Source organism: Schistocerca cancellata, chromosome 6, assembly GCF_023864275.1.
Source record: "Schistocerca cancellata isolate TAMUIC-IGC-003103 chromosome 6, iqSchCanc2.1, whole genome shotgun sequence".
NCBI lineage: Eukaryota > Metazoa > Arthropoda > Insecta > Orthoptera > Acrididae > Schistocerca > Schistocerca cancellata.
Genome location: NC_064631.1, coordinates 443,485,427 through 443,499,790, shown reverse-complemented (window position 1 = coordinate 443,499,790; position 14,364 = coordinate 443,485,427).

The window sequence follows — 14,364 nt, the reverse complement described above, 5'->3', positions numbered from 1 at the left end:
TGGCCCATTCTTCAACGGACTCATTGTATGTAGAAAAAGTAGGTGGATAAATTGTGGGGGCCATGGAGGGCAAAATAGACACAGACTGAGGAGCTTGTCAACTAGACAAAACAGAAGCCAGTGATTGAAGTACCTGACTTTGATTGTCCAGCACCTGCTGTTGGTGGTGCATGATTCTTGCTGTTCAAACAACTGATGTAAAATGTACTCTGTAACACCATCAGCCATTGTGAGACTAAATGGAGGACCAACCAGAGTAGAAATTTGCATGGTGAACAGGTGCACAGTCATCGCAAATCATGTTGTATTTAGATATAAGTACAGCACAGCTTTATTACACGGAAAGCATTAACAACTTGAAAGGAGTATTTAAGTTACATTCAGCAGGAATCAATTACATACACAAAGAGCTGTAGCAATATGCATAGAGAACTGAGGGCAAGCATAGCTCAGTTAGCCTTAAATAAACTGCAGCTCTTAGTGGGCTCTGACAATTATCTCTCTCTCTCTCTCTCTCTCCCTCACACACACACACACACACACACACACACACACACACAGACTGAGGTACCCTTTGCAGGATGACACAACACTGCTGCAGATACGGCTTATTGAAAGTACACGCACGAATCACTGTGCTTAGCATCATAAAATTCTTTCACTATTTAGCATTCTTTACTCTTAATCTGTTTTACAATCTTATTTTTGAATTTATTCATGCAGACTGTATGGGTATTTAGTGGGAATTTGTTGAAAGACATGATGCCAAAATATTTATAATTTTGGTGAATATTTGATTGTCTGGTCTACAGAATGTAAACTGCATGTGCATTTCTTGTGTCACACTGTGTACCAAGTTCCTAAGATTGAACTGATTTATACTTTCCTTAATGCAGACCAGACAAATATAAATTTGTAAAACTGCCACTGTCATAATATTAAGTTCCGTAAAGTAACTTCTACAAGATCTTTTGTAATTCCAGCAACGTTTCTAACTGCATTTTTCTGCCATTTAAATATTATTTTTGTATTAATGGAATTTTCCCATAAAAGAATTACATAAATCAGATGTGAACAGAATGCAAATTATACGTATAATGAGGTGGTTTTGTTGATATAGCCTCTTAATTTTCACAAAGGGTAAACTACTCCAACAGAGCCTGTTGCATTGTTTGTCTGTGTATGTCATGTTAAGTCTTTGGACAGTATGAAAACTAAGAAGTATTCTGACTTATTGTCATGTTCGGTGCACTCACATTGAACACCATGGCTTCATTTTTTGTAGTATTTACCTGCAGTAGAGTTACCTCAAACAATTTGCTACATATATCTACTGCTGTTCCTAGAGTAAGTTGTAGTTCCTCCAGGCTGAGATTTTGTGCAGTTAGTGTAATGTCACCTGTGCAGATTACTGTTTCACTTGGAAATAGTGCATGCAAACCATTCGTATACATTAAAAATAAAGTGTGTCCTAGAACTGAGCCCCGATGCACTTTGTTTGTGACGGGCGGAAAATCTTATTTTTATTTTCTACACACACACAGACTCCTTCATGTCATGTATTCCATAATGGTGTAGCTTTTTAATTAGTGCATTAGGAGAGACTTTGTTGAAGGATTTACTCAAGTCAAGTAGTGTTGGAGTAGTAACTGTTTTATTGTCAGAGCTGTTATATAATTTTGTGTTAAAGTTTTCCAATGCTTTAGCAGTACAGAGGACAGACCTGAAGCCATACTGTACAGAACTAATTGAGTTACTATGTTCCAAGCGTTTGCTAAGCTGTTGTCCTCCACAATTGCCTACTTCATAATATTAGATATTACTGGAATGAGTGAAATGAGTCAGTAGGCCTAATTATCTGATGATGTTGGGATGCCCTTTTCGTAAACGATTTAATTATAGCCTAGGGATTTTTAAGCATTTTGAATGAATACCGTCATCTAACATCTCGTTTAACATGTTTGTTACTAGCACTACGATATCTTTTCTTATTGTTGCAGCTACAAAATATGAGGTAATAAGTTGACGTATGGGAGGAGGTTGGCAAAATGGGTGTTTAATACTTTTGGTGAAGTAGGAATAGCACTGGCTTTCATCTGACACTTTATCTCTGTTTTACTTACCTGCCACGCTGCCTTACATTTGTCTGTTACATTAAGAATTCTTTTGAGATTCGATACCGCTAACTAAACTAATTTATTTTCAGATTACAAATGTATTGATAATATTCCCAGAGCAAGCAATTTTGTAGGAAGAAGTCTTCATAAACATCAGTGCATCTGCTCCTCTGGATGAATTCTACAAGTACGGCCTGAGTTAGAATAAAGTCAATGTTATATTAAATGACCGTCTCATCACCTCCAGTGACAGCACTGTAGATAACTGAAGGATGCACACAAGTCGGAAGCTTTAATTTAGGACCTACTCGCCACTTAACTTGATCCAGTAAGTAGCTACGGGCTTATTCCAGGCATGTCTCTGCTCCCTCCGTTTACTCCTGCAGGGCATTCATTGTCTGCTCTCACGTTACAGGTACCTGACTCGGCGATTAAACACACTCAAATATTTGTATCGTAAAGAGAAAAAGGCTGATCGACTTTCTGTCGAATAAGAAGAGACACTATTTTGTTTTTCATACACAGCGTATATTTACAAAATTTCTTTCGAAACTAACTAAACAGTGATAATGAATAACGCTGGAAAGATATTTAATTCAAAATACACATTAATAGATAGGGTTACGGCAGGCATCCCTGTTTTTCACCAGTAGACCTACTACAAATTCTTCTTGATCCACCGACCGGCACAGAATTGTAGGTATCACCATTACTGATTTATGGCCCAAATTGCTGGTCTTAGACTGGGAAAGTAACGCATCACGCAAATTAAAAAAGATGTGCCGTAAGCCTAATAGACGAGACGTGAGGTCTTGACGTCCTGGAAAACACAGCTCGAAAGATTTCCAATTCTAAACTATTTTGAAACCGGTATTCAAATATTTTAGTAGATTCGTTTTTTGTAGATATAATTCAGAAAATTAAAGCTCACGAATTCGATTTCAAGCTCTCTAATCATCACTCTCAGTATAAGGCATTGAGACATGCTGAGAGAGAGACACTACTCTTTATTGTGATAATGTTATCGCAGTCTAGCACATTGACGATATTTTTGTGTTTTGTGGATATTACTCGGAAAGAAATTGTATTAATTTCTCTTTTGTGTTTTAGAGTACATAAGGTCATAATAATGCACAACGGAATTAGACAGTCTAGAATGCCACCAAGAAGGTTAATTCTAACTTCTTACATGTCACACATACGCCACATCTTCGATGTCGCCGCTAATGTATTTCTCAATAAAACTGAAAATGCGCAAGAAAAATGTCATGAGAACAAGGAGAGATAGGGGCCTACATATAGTCGGTAGATGGTAAAGATGCCAATTTTGCAAAACAATTCACAAAAAACAGTAAACTATTCCATTTTGACTATATGGATTTCTCTTTTCCCTGTGCATTCGTGGAAGTTCGCTGTGTGTAATTTACAGATAACAAAGAATCAGTACGGAAATAACTCCTTTTTTCTTATGTCCCATTTATCAAAGCACAAAAGCTATGTAAGTAATATTCCTTAAAACTTGTTTCACGCACCATGCATGTTCACACGTCTGTCGTAAATCATAGATCTGAAACCAACAAGAGAAAGAAATTTTCACGTACCGCTACCGGTATATTTCATAAACATGGAACTTTTTTCACGTCTGATCACTTCACACCGAAGTGCAGTCATTTTAAAACGGACAGCGAGTGATTGCAGTATCTATTGTATTTTGATTTTGTTTGATAAATATCACATCATAATAAGGTACTGCGTGTGGGCTTCCAGAAAGCATACAGTACATCCACACCTGTTATGGACTGCTTGCAACAGATTTAAGGGAAAAGTGTAAATATTTGATTCATATAGAGGCTCCCTTCCTATTTTCAGCTGTCCTGTAACGATTTTATAGTCGAATAATCGGAAATAGAGGTACTGAAGCAAGTAAGAGTTCGTCTCATTCTCCTGGACGCCCCGAGCTTTTAATAGAACACTTCACAGATTTCCACAGTCACTCGGTGTCCTGCGTGTGCACACTGGGGTCGTCCGAAGACACGAACTCTACAGAGTGGTTGACGAACTCGTGGGTCGAATCCTTCTGCTTTCAGTGTATTGTAGGACTGAAATCTGTGGGTAATGACTTTACTACCGGGCAGTATAAAGTGCTTTATCAAACCGATTAAAGTTATCTTGTCTCTGGACAACAATCTCACAACAAAACACTTCTCGGACTCTCGTTTTATACCACCAAGTACCCAAATATGTTATATTTCATTCTTTGAAGGTCGTCCTCTCTGGTTTTTGCTTCTTGCTATGTGCGATTCGTTCATTTCAACAACTTTATTACTTGGTCCACCAGTCGGTACACTGTCGTTCGTGACTATTACATAACACACTTCTGTGCAAAACCCGAAATAGTCACACACGATAGTAGTAGGTAAGGCAGTTTCCGATGCTGTTGCTTGCAGGATGTAGTCCCTAACCCAGCAAGATAGAAGAATTACGATGGCTGGACTGATAATTTGGAATAGTCAAACTATGTATTCTTCCTGATAGTCGTTCGTTTTCCACACTTTCCGCAATGAAACTGTAACGGTATTTCAGTATCAGAACTCTTCTTACGACGTTTTATACACCTCGCCCCACTGCAGTCTACACAGTTCCTCCTTTCCTCATCCGGTATTAGTCCACATTTGCGACAGAAAGTCAAACAATTTTCTACATTGCATGCATAAGCATGGAATTAGATTCTTCCCCGTGAGGCAATCTGCCGAAGAAACGTCAACACCAGACATCCCACTCACTACGGACATAAATCGTGTGGGTTTCCCTAGCAACATACAAATAATTTATCATAACGCCCGCCACCACAGTCGCATGATCGATTTACAGTCGTACGTTCGATATCTATCGTTTGAGATCGCGGCTTCGATAGAGAAACGTTCTTGGAAATTACCTTATAAAATATTGTCATCTCTATTTGAAAAATAGGATCTTAGAACAATTCAGATGAAAGACCCAAGAAAGAATATTACGCTTGCGGAAACCCAATACAAGACAGCAGTTAGCAGTAATATCGACATCTCCATAGATGGACTTCCTGGTTAGTATCGCACTATGGAAATTGCATATCAAAGCTTTTTGAGATTTCTGTACTTCAATGTGCTTAAGAGGACAGTGCAATGTTTGCTGACGACCTACCTTCTGTCGTTATCTTGTCTGACACGCACGCTTGCAACGAAGATTCTCGATGGTGACCTTCCTTTGGGACTGATGCTAAGCAACGGCGCAGACGGCATATCATTCTTGGCTGATGACGTCACGTTCCAGTCTGCATAGAGTACTGACAGAGCTTACTGCGTGCTCTAAGGATCACGCATGGTCAGTGCGTGTAATGAGTAATTAAGTGAAACATCAGTAGCACTAACACAGTGTCAAGGAAACTAATTTAAAAGTGGGGAACCAGAAAAAACTTAATGTCATAAAAAAAGACAAATTGAGAAGGATATAGCTTTTTGTATGTTGTTCTGATGTGTGGATGGCAGTGGTGGCGTAATCAGAACTTTCATCGGTAGTGCTCAGCTTTCGGGAAGACCAAAGCAACAATTTCCACGTTATTGGGGATAGAGACTTGGCTTTCTATAATCTTATGGCTACGGTTTGTTGTGACCTTTAGTAACAATCAGCTATTTAATTACTTTCCTTAAGAAGAATAACAGCCAATACAGAACTGACCAATAATATTAATAAGAAATTCAAATGGAAGAATCCTTATGTTCAGTCACAGAGGGCCGGCCGTTGTGGCCGAGCGGTTCTAGGCACTTCAGTCTGGAACCGCGCGACCGCTACAGTCGCAGGCTCGAATCCTGCCTCGGGCATGGATGTGTGTGATGTCCTTAGGTTAGTTCAGTTTAAGTAGTTCTAAGTTCTAGGCGACTGATGACCTCAGAAGTTAAGTCGCATAGTGCTCAGAGCCATTTGAACCATTCTTTTTTCTGATGCTGCTGCTACTTCTCGTCTCACACGCGATGGTACTACGCCAGTGAGGATGGGGTCAGCGTGACGCAGCCTGACACGATGCATCCTGCGTCAGTGATGGTGATGTGTGTCTGAGATAGTATAGTTCCTTCCATTGTTGAGAAACTTACCATTGTTATTGGTGCTCGCTGCACTTGCGGTAAGCACCATGCTCTGCAGATGTCAGTTTGTGAATGCTGATGTTCGGAACAGACACTTTCATCTTTGTGTCATGGCATTGCTGTGTGGAGGTTAGAATTCTGTCCAGTTTCACGCCTATGTATTTTGAAGTGTTTCCGTGTTCAAGCTCTTGTTGATGCAATCTCACTCGAACTGATCTTGCGATTTCTGGGCCGAAGGGCACTGAATCATCTTGTTTTAGGCTGAGACCCTAGGGCGGCTTGGCGGAGGGGGATTGTGGGAGTGGGGAGGGGGTGCCATCAGGGTCACAACCCTCCCCAATGTTTCAATAGAAGTGTTCATTCAGTGTGTTCAAACCCTTTGGGACAAACTGAAGTAAGTGATAGTGGGCCCACAACCGATTATATAGAGATGGGGAACTAAATGTCGGAAATGCATATTTATTGTATTTGGACATACACAGCGTACACTGCATAACAACAAAGTAGCTCATAGTAACTGTTCACAGCGACGACTGCCAGTCTCAATGCATCCACGGCAATGACGCATTAGGTTCTGCCTCATTCTCTCAAAGATCCCTACTGCCTGTTGTTCCAGGTGACAGACAGCTTGGACCCCAGAGAGCCGTTTCTACAGGGGTTTCATACGCTAGTATCTTGACGTAACACCAGGGGAAAATGGCTGCAATCATGCTGGCGATGGGACAGGCCCTCCCCTTCCAACGATGAGGGTAGATGTTGTTTAGGCGCTCATGGACATTAACATCGAAGTGTACTCATACGCTGTGTAAGAGGTCCATGATTAAGGAATTTGTTGTTAGCGCACTCGAGAAGATGTAATTTCGATGGATTGCTCACGCGCTGTCTGCGATATGTAAGCTATAAGAGAATCTCAGACCAAATAGAAGTGTTGTATGCAGTAAGAGCATTGTATGTAGCAGTAGCAGTAGTAGTAGTAGTAGTAGCGAGCAGTCGTGTGTATGAAGTTGGCTGGAGCGGTCGTGGGGAACGATGGCGGAGCCTGAGCGATATAATATAACGTAAAAGCAGCCTCGCGCATATGTAGTATTCTTATATCAAGTCCCATGTAAATTTAAAAAATCTCTTAATAATATTCTTTTTTATAAAAATTAACTTTTGACAATCATTCATCTCAATTTAAAGAATTTACTAATTTCTCCAATCCATGGTCATCCCGATTATTGTAAAGAAAAATCAGTTGTTTCCTTTTATACATGACAAATCTATTGGCCAGCATTGCACTGGACTGTGCCAGAAAAATTTATTATAACAGCAGATGTATGTGCGTTATCTAGCGACTTCATTGAGGTAAGAATTTTCAATTTATTCAGTATGATCTTGCGTGCCTCAGCGATACAGATAACCGTACCGTAGGTACAACCACAACGGAGGGGTATCTGTTGAGAGGCCAGACAAACGTGTGGTTCCTGAAGAGGGTCAGCAGCCTTTTCAGTAGTTGCAAGGGCAACAGTCTGGATGATTGACTGATCTGGCATTGTAACAATAACAAAAACGGCCTTGCTGTGCCGGTACTGCGAACGGCTGAAAGCAAGGGGAAACTACGGCCGTAATTTTTCCCGAGGGCATGCTGCTTTACTGTATGATTAAATGATGATGGCGTCCTCTTGGGTAAAATATTCCGGAGGTAAAATAGTCCCCCATTCGGATCTCCGGGCGGGGACTACTCAAGAAGATGTTATCAGGAGAAAGAAAACTGGCGTTCTACGGATCGGAGCGTGGAATGTCAGATCCCTTAATCGGGCAGGTAGGTTAGAAAATTTAAAAAGGGAAATGGATAGGTTAAAGTCAGATATAGAGGGAATTAGTGAAGTTCGGTGGCCGGAGGAACAAGACTTCTGGTCAGGTTAAATGGTTCAAATGGCTCTGAGCACTATGGGACTCAACATCTTAGGTCATAAGTCCCCTAGAACTTAGAACTACTTAAACCTAACTAACCTAAGGACAGCACACACACCCATGCCCGAGGCAGGATTCGAACCTGCGACCGTAGCATCTGGTCAGGTTACTACAGGGTTATAAACACAAAGTCAAATAGGGGTAATGCAGGAGTAGCTTTAAAAATGAATAGGAAAATAGGAATGCGGGTAAGCTACTACAAACAGCATAGTGAACGCATTGTAGTGGCCAAGATAGATACGAAGCCCACACCTACTACAGTAGTACAAGTTTATATGCTAACTAGCTCTGCAGATGACGAAGAAATTGAAGAAATGTATGATGAAATAAAAGAAATTATTCAGATAGTGAAGGGAGACGAAAATGTAATAGTCATGGGTGACTGGAATTCGAGTGTAGGGAAAGGGAGAGAAGGAAACATAGTAGGTGAATATGCATTGGGGCTAAGAAATGAAAGAGGAAGCCTTCTGGTAGAATTTTGCACAGAGCACAACTTAATCATAGCTAACACTTGGTTTAAGAATCATGATAGAAGGTTGTATACATGAAAGAACCCTGGAGATACTAAAAGGTATCAGATAGATTATATAATGGTAAGACAGAGATTTAGGAACCAGGTTTTAAATTGTAAGATATTTCCAGGGGCAAATGTGGACTCTGACCACAATCTATTGGTTATGACCTGTAGATTAAAACTGAAGAAACTGCAAAAAGGTGGGAATTTAAGGAGATGGGACCTGGATAAACTGAAAGAACCAGAGGTTGTACAGAGTTTCAGGGAGACCATAAGGGAACAATTGACAGGAATGGGGGAAAGAAATACAGTAGAAGAAGAATGGACAGCTTTGAGGGATGAAGTAGTGAAGGCAGCAGAGGATCAAGTAGGTAAAAATACGAGGGCTAGTAGAAATCCTTGGGTAACATAAGAAATATTGAATTTAATTGATGAAAGGAGAAAATATAAAAATGCAGTAAATGAAGCAGGTAAAAAGGAATACAAACGTCTCAAAAATGAGATCGACGGGAAGTGCAAAATGGCTAAGCAGGGATGGCTAGAGGACAAGTGTAAGGATGTAGAGGCTTATCTCACTAGGGGTGAGATAGATACAGCCTACAGGAAAATTAAAGAGACCTTCGGAGAAAAGTGAACCACTTGTATGAACATCTAGAAGTCAGGTGGAAACCCAGTTCTAAGCAAAGAAGGGAAAGCAGAAAGGTGGAAGGAGTATATAGAGAGTCTATACAAGGGCGATGTACTTGAGGACAATATTATGGAAATGGAAGAGGATGTAGATGAAGATGAAATGGGAGATACGATACTGCGTGAAGAGTTTGACAGAGCACTGAAAGACCTGAGTCGAAACAAGGCCCCCGGAGTATACAACATTCCATTGGAACTACTGACGGCCTTGGGAGAGCCAGGCCTGACAAAACTCTACCATCTGGTGAGCAAGATGTATGAAACAGGCGAAATACGCGCAGACTTCAAGAAGAATATAATAATTCCAATCCCAAAGAAAGCAGGTGTTGACAGATGTGAAAATTACCGAACAATCAGTTTAATAAGCTAACACGAATTCTTTACGGACGAATGGAAAAACTAGTAGAAGCTGACCTCGGGGAAGGTCAGTTTGGATTCCGTAGAAATACTGGAACACGTGAGGCAATACTGACCTTACGACTTATCTTAGAAGAAATATTAAGGAAAGGCAAACCTATGTTTCTAGCATTTGTAGACTTAGAGAAAGCTTTTGACAATGTTGACTGGAATACTCTCTTTCAAATTCCAAAGTGTGGCGGGGGTAAAATACAGGGAGCGAAAGGCTATTTACAATTTGTACAGAAACCAGATGGCAGTTATAAAAGTCGAGGAACGTGAAAGGGAAGCAGTGGTTGGGAAGGGAGTAAGACAGGGTTGTAGCCTCTCCTCGATGTTATTCAATCTGTATATTGAGCAAGCAGTAAAGGAAACAAAAGAAAAATTCGGAGTAGGTATTAAAATCTATGGAGAAAAAATAAAAACTTTGAGGTTTGCCGATGACATTGTAATTTTGTCAGAGACAGCAGAGGACTTGGAAGAGCAGTTGAATGGAATGGGCAGTGTCTTGAAAGGAGGATATAAGATGAACATCAACAAAAGCAAAACGAGGATAATGAAATGTAGTCGAATTAAGTCGGGTGATGTTGAGGGTATTAGATTAGGAAATTAGACACTTAAAGTAGTAAAGGAGTTTTGCTATTTGGGGAGCAAAATAACTGATGATGGTCGAAGTAGAGAGGATATAAAATGTAGACTGGCAATGGCAAGGATAGCGTTTCTGAAGAAGAAAAATTTGTTAACATCGAGTATAGATTTAAGTATCAGGAAGTCGTTTCTGAAAGTATTTGTATGGAGTGTAGCCATATATGGAAGTGAAACATGGACGGTAAATAGTTTGGACAAGAAGAGAATAGAAGCTTTCGAAATGTGGTGCTACAGAATGCTGAAGATTAGATGGGTAGATCACATAACTAATGAAGTATTGAATAGGATTGGGGAGAAGATAAGTTTGTGGCACAACTTGACCAGAAGAAGGGATCGGTTGGTAGGACATGTTCTGAGGTATCAAGGGATCACCAATTTAGTATTGGAGGGCAGCGTGCAGGGTAAAAAATCGTAGGGGGAGACCGAGAGATGAATACACTAAGCAGATTCAGAAGGATGTAGGTTGCAGTAGGTACTGGGAGATGAAGAAGCTTGCACTGGATAGAGTGGCATGGAGAGCTGCATCAAACCAGTCTCAGGACTGAAGAGCACAACAACAACAACAGTATGATCTTTCAGGGTCAAGACGCAGCACAGCTGACGTCCAAAATTCACCAGTTTAAATTCACAGTCAATTATTGAAGGGTTATAAGTGAGCCACAATTTTATTGAGAGATTAGTCACATTTTATTATTTGTAGGTTACGGAATTTATTTATTGTAAGTTTACGCTAAATGTCAATGTTATAGTTATATTTTTTACTGTTGGGAGGTTATTATAGATATTATTTATCTGTGGGGAGGTTACACTAAATGTGAATGATATATTTATTTTATTTTACTGTTGGGAGGTTACACTATATGTATTTTTATTGTGGGGAGGTTACAACTGCCATGTTGAAACCACATCCTTTCACGGAACAAGGGGTAGAGTTTCTGAGAACTGTGGCAGCACATTTGGCAGGAACACCAGGTAACATGGACCAGTCAAATGGGGAAGCTTTGAACAAGCCCTGTGAGCTAGTTTCTTGTTATGCACGGAACGCTGTGTATGCCCATAACACAATAAACATGCATTTCCGACCATTGGTTTGCTATCTCAGTATAGTCGATTGTGAACCTGCTATCCCCTATTTCAGTTTAACCCAAAAGTTTTGAGGCGCCCTGTACTTTTTCGTATATCAATTTCCCAATTCTGTGCTTCTCTTGTATGTCACGAGGTAAAGGGGAAAAGAACGCACTTTCCTTCACACATACCCAAAAGAAAAAATTGCATGAGGTCGTGTCTAGCCAAGAATGCAGGGTGTGTATCGGGGTCCCGTGTGCCCTGTCAAGCGTCGAGGCAGAGTGTCATTGAAAAAGTGACTTGCGTGGTTGTACCAGTGTGGTGGAGCTCCATACTATTGGAATATGAAGTCATCGGAGTCCTCCTGAAATTGTGGAAAAAGCCAGTTCAGCAGCATCTGAAGGGCAGCTTCAACGCTGGAGAGGACGGAGGGGAACCCGAGACACTGTCCTGCATTCGTGGCCTCAGACACGAACCCGTGCTATCTTTTCTTGTGGCGACATGTGAAGGAAAGTGTGTTCATCTCCCTCTTACCTCGTGACAAACAACAAGTGAGGATAGAATAATAGCCGCCATAACTTTCATAGACGCAGATGCAATGTGTAAAGTTTATGACAAAATTAGCTGTCGTCTAGAAGTTGTTTGCTATGCTTCTGCTGGACACACTGAGCATTCGTAATAGCAGATTTTCTGAGTATTTTGCAATTCAACCCACGTTTGTAGTACGTTTTTATCAATAAATATGGAGTTTTGAAATCAGGTCTTCTTCTTCAAACACTCTGTATAGTCCGATTAGAATCTGAGGTTGAGTGTTGTTGATGAATTTCCTTATTCTATGTTTAAATTATGACGCTCACTTTCTATGGGCTTCAGTCCTCTTCTGAAATTGCAAAAATTACTCCGAAAAATTAATGTTTTTCCAAATGTGGAAAATGTCCCAAGATACGACATGATCATTAAACCAGTAACACATATTCGACTGAAATTTAAATGCATTGCAATCAAGATAACCTTGACGGTACTGTATTTAATAGTCAATATGTTACATTATTTCTCTACTACACGGGAATGATCAGTAAGCGAAGTCAAATTTAGTGGAAGTATTATAAAAAAAGAGTCACAAGTTAAATACGTTTCGCAGCAGATGTTATTGCAGACTAACACAAATTTACATTTTCAAAGCAGGTAAAACCGTTAAAACATTGAAGAAATTCAGTTCATTTGCAAGTATCACATGTTCCATGGCAAAAGTCGTACTGTTTCAAAGTACAAGATGATGCGTGGGCAACGAAGTATGGCTTTACTGTCCACGTGTTTCATAGTTCTAACAATATATATCATTTTCTCACCATAAAATTCTGTACCTGAGGAATTAAGAACGCACTGGGGTGACAAAGCCATGGGATAGCGATATGTGCATACACAGATGACGGTTGTATCGCGTACACAAGACGTAAACGGGCAGTGTGTGGTGTACTTAGGTGATAGATGCGAAAGGGTTTCCGACGTGATTATGGCTGCACGACAGAAATTAACAGTCTTTGAAAGCGGTATAGTAACTGGAGCTAGACGTTTGGGACATTCTCTTACGGAAGTCGTTAGGGAATTCAGTGTTACTAGGTCCACAGTGTCACGAGTATGCCGAGAATAACAGATTTCATGTATTACCTCTCACCACGGACAACGCAGTGGCCAACGGTCTTCACTTAAAGACTGAGAGCGGATGCGTTTGCGTGGAGTTGTCAGTGCTAACAGACAAGCAACATTGAGTGAAAAAATGACAGAAGTCAATGCGAGGCGTACGGCTAACGTATCCGTTAGGACAGTAGGGCGAAATTTGGAGTTAATGGGCTATGGCAACAAACAACCGACTCGAGCGCCTTTGCTAACAGCACCACATCGCCTGCAGCGCCTCTCCTGGACTCGTGACCATATCAGTTGGACCATAAACAATTGGAAAACCGTGGACTGGTCAGATGAGTCGCGATTTCAGTTGGTAAGAGCTGACGGTAGGGTTCGAGTGTGGTGCAGACTCCGCGAAGCCATGGACCAAAGTTGTCAACAAGGCACTGTGTAAGCTGTGGTGGCTCTGTGGTGGTGTGGGCTGCGTTTACATGCAATGGACTAGGTCCTCTGGTCCAACTGAAACGATCATTGACCGTAAATGGTTGCGTTCGAATACTTGGAGACCATTTACAGCCATTCATGTATGTTCCCAACCAACGATGGAATCGTTATGGATGACAACGCGCTGTAACCGAGCCGCAACTCTTCGCTAGTGGTTTGAAGAACGTTCTGGACAACGCGTGCGAATTACTTAGGCACCTAGATCGCCCGACATGAATCTCATCGAACATTTGTGGGACATAGTAGAGAGGTCAGCTCGTGCAACAATTCCTGCACCGGCAAAACTTTCGAAATTACGGATGGGTGTAGAAGCAGCATGGCTCAATATTTCTACAGGGCACTTCCAACGACTCGTTGAGTCCGTGCTGCGTCGAGTTTTTGCTCTATGCCGAGCAAAATGAGGCCTGACACGTTGTTAGGAGGTATCTCACAACTTTTTTCATCTCAGTTCTATTAAAAATGGCTTCAATACATCATACAAAGCTTATACGTGTAGAGCGCGAAATATCTACAAATGCTGTGCAAAACACATCATCATGTCCAACAACAAGAACAGCAGAAAATGGCGGGAACTGCTTATGGTGGTCTCTAGGGCACATTCTTTCATGTGATTCTAGAACGTGTCACTAGACTGTATTACTGACAAAAAACATCATGTGTCTCTGTTACACTGTCCGCCAGGCATAGTTCATATCCCTACTGTTGGGTCTCAGATTTTTAAAATGAAATGTACATT